We start from the raw sequence: 3,952 nt of genomic DNA, 5'->3' as shown, positions 1-3,952 counted from the left end.
TTCAGTTAATAACGTTGAAATCTTATTAATCTGTCACTAGAACCGTAAAAACATTCTTAAGGGCCAGTGTAGCTTCAATGAAGGTGCAGCGAAGTACTTCAGAATAACATGGTCCTATTCCGAACCTCCCGTGTCTTGGTTCGAAGGAGAGTCGCAGTAGTAATAGGTAGAGTCGAATGTTTTATTTTTATATAAGAGGGGAAAGCTGGCCAAGGGCAACATAAAGAATAATCAAGGAAAAAAGGGTAATTTATTGCAGGTCTGAGTACTAATTATCCTCTTTTCTAGCGACAAAATAGTCCGATAGACCTGGATAAAGTGGGCAGTAAATTAGTGGTAAAGTGGTCGGGTCGTGGTCGTGGTGGCGCGAGTTTGATCCAGACCCATGGTAGTTACTTGATGAGATTCATGGTGCTTTCTCTTCAACCCCAGCTAAGGACAGACCACAAGCTGACACATCTGCCTGAATGACCCCTTGTGTAATCGATAAGCATTAAGCTCAAGCCTTCCCGTACGTATATTAGTAAAGGGTGGCTTAGATGTATTTTAGAGGAGTCTATATTATATCATGATAAGGAGTCAGTGAAGCGAAGATTTGAATGACACGAAACTATAATTGAGACAAAGCTTTAAATGAAGGTTGTTTTAATTTGGTTTGATAAATTCACTGTGCAAATAGCATCAGACAACATAACACAGAAACATGAGTGATCTGCGAGGACAAAACTGTATAAGGGAAGCTCACATACTCACCCACTCGCGCACCCCCCATCCCACACACACACACACACACACACACACGAGGAATGAAATACGCAACAGATGCCACGCAGGACACCGTGTATTAGGAGAATTCACCAAAGCGAGGGTAGCGCATGAGAATCTCGTCTAGAATATTAGGCATTCGGCGGCTGTCGGTAGGTGGTGAACGGGCCATAGTGCTCGATGGTGTTGGCACAGGGACTCATTTTTGGTTCTATTTCATTTTGTTTTATATTATTATTATCATTATTATTATTACTATTATATCTTTTCACTCTAAAGCTGCTAAATGCGTTATGGCCACTTAGCCCCGAGCGACAAATAATTAATTGCTGCTAATGAGCCAAAAAATAGCGAACGGTTAATGTAGCACGGAAGGGAAGCAACATTTTATGATTTCCCATTAATAAAATGACGCTTCCGTACCCTTTTTAAAACTCAAATATATAATGAAGCTGACGTATCTTGACGGGCAGCACGATAGAGATTCAGGCGAGCTTGCTATTGGCTGGACACGGAGACTGACGACCAATAGGAGAGCAACGTTGCATTCTCCCCGTGACTTCGTAGTGATTGAATTCCTTTCCAGCCCCGAGAGAGAAAAGAAAGTTTGCTTCAATTTGCTCTTTCATTTTTGGGAAGAAATCAAGAGAGACGAGGAAGATGTGGGAAAGAAAGCAGGAGATGGACTTAACTTGACGGATGGAAGCAGTAAGTTATGAATTAAAACGTGCTTGTTGAGACTGAGGTGGTTTGGACGTGTCAGGAAAAGAAATGAAGAGTAGATAGAGGATGAAGGCCGCAGATGGAACCTTTCCCTTCCCCCTTCCATCGCCCGGCAGGAGAAAGAGAAGAGCTAAGGGAAAGTTCATGGATGCAGTGGAAGAAAATATGCTTGTAATGGGTGAAATTAAGGAAGGCGCAGAAGACCGGTGTTGGAAAAGGTTGATCCGCTCTGGTGACTCCTGACAACAGTAACCGAAAGAACATCATGGGAAAAAAAAAAAATGTATTAGTTAATTTCTCTGACCCATTATACGACAACTTACACCCCCGCCCCCCCGAAAAAAAAGATTGATCCAATAGTGTCAAAGTCGTAATTTCTTAAACTTTGACAGTGACGTAGAAAATTATTTATTATTTATTATATTCGTTAATTTTTCTGACCTTTATACGTCAACAGAAAAATAAGTGATTATTCTTTTAAAGGTAAGTAAATATTTCTTAACCTAATTAACAGCGACGTATAGAGAATTATTTGTAAAGCCCCAAAATAAAGAAGTAAGACAAGATCAATTCTGTCCATTCATAAGACTGTAGCACAAAAAGCATCTAAACACTCGCAAGGGATGATGGGAGAGATTGGCTGGCTGTGAAGGGTTAAGGTACCCCCAATAATGCGAGGAACACGGGGCCAATATTTACCCAGCAGGTCATGGTTTTCCCCTCGCCTCGTAATTGCCACCATGACCCCACAGCCCCCAGTGACCTGACCTAATTAAATTGCGCTACATGAAGTTAAAATTGATCACGAACTTTTACTGACTCGAGCTAATTAACATACAAACACGGACAATTAGACCGAAGCGTAGGTACCAGTGATCGCGAAGCCGGGTCAATGAGAGAGTGAAGCAGCGAGACGACGAATCATTAGAGTGAGTGAACCGTTATGGTCTTGATGAGTTAATATACTCGAGTGTGGTTTTATTTTCTTCTTATTTTTTGACAGACATTATAGTCTATCAAAAAATATATATGGCAGAGTGAATGAATAGATAGTCTTAATAATATGGCTTTGATAACGTGATGGACTTGATAAGTTAACATATTATGGTGTTATTCTTTTTTTTTTGATAAGAGATATAGCCGATTAAAAAAAAAAAAAACATGGCAGAGTATCAATACAAATAATTATATGTGATGAACAGAAGAAAAAAAAAACAATAATAGGGAATAAAATAAAGAAAAAGATAAATCAAAATAAACATAATAATGGAGAAAAAAAGGAAGAAAACAAAAAAAGTCAACGAGTAAAAATCAAGAAAGAAAAATAGACTAAACTTGCGACTGACAGAATTGACCTGAGATTTGGTGGCGCTGACGGGCGTTATGGCGGGCCGGGCCGTTAATCAGGGGGTCATTTCCGGCTTCGGGACATCAGCCCGAAGCCTCATTGATCAGCTTCACAAGGCTCGACCAGCTCCCCATCCCCTCACGAGGACAATTTTCGCCTAACACAAACCCATATGTTTCGCTCTGGGTGGCAAATATTTTCGTCCCGAAGTCTGACATAGAACACAACTGAGATCGCCTGAAGGACACGGAACACGCAGAAAAGCCTTAAAGGAACTCAGGAAGCCGTAGAGAGATGCAGAACACACTGAACTGCCGCTCTTAGTGTATAAATAGAAGCACTGGAGTTGATGTAAAGGGGATGTTATTTGAGGAGACGCTTCGTTCTGAGTGGTAACCTAATTAGGCCGTTTTATTTCCTTGACTTATTCTCCCCACGCGATTCGCTCCTACAAAGGTCATTACGGAATAAAGGTGAAGGAAAACACGAGTAAGGGATGCTAAAAATAACGGGGAAAAAATACAGGTAAAAGGAAAAAAAAAAAAAAAAAGGCGTACAGGGACTCGAGCAAAATGATAATGTGTTTCGTCAGGGGTATAAAAAATAGGGAATAAAAAGAAATGATAGGAAATAAGGAGGTGAAAACAGAGAAAAAATATAGAAATGATATAATGAAATAGGTAAAATAATCATGAAATATAGAATTATTAAAGAGAGAGAGAGAGAGAGAGAGAGAGAGAGAGAGAGAGAGAGAGAGAGAGAGCTTTACCATATATAGAAATTTCCCCCATGCTATTGGAAGTATGATATATGGGTGTTTATAATTAATTCTCTCTCTCTCTCTCTCTCTCTCTCTCTCTCTCTCTCTCTCTCTCTCTCTCTCTCTCTCTCTCTCCCACACACACAACACGTTTTCTCCTAAGTGTTTATCCTTCTTGTATATAATCTTCCTTGGGTCTCCAGGCACGTGTGCGTGAGTGTGTGCGTGCGAGCGTGCGTGTGTAATGTTAATAAATGTAGGAATGTGTTACAGTACGCGAATGGATATGAGAGAAAATGGAGAGCGGTAGACAGAAGTAGGATAGAAAAAAACAAACAAACATATGAAAGAAAAAG

Source organism: Portunus trituberculatus, chromosome 19 (genome assembly GCF_017591435.1).
Source record: "Portunus trituberculatus isolate SZX2019 chromosome 19, ASM1759143v1, whole genome shotgun sequence".
Taxonomy (NCBI): domain Eukaryota; kingdom Metazoa; phylum Arthropoda; class Malacostraca; order Decapoda; family Portunidae; genus Portunus; species Portunus trituberculatus.
Note: the sequence above shows the minus strand (reverse complement) of the source record.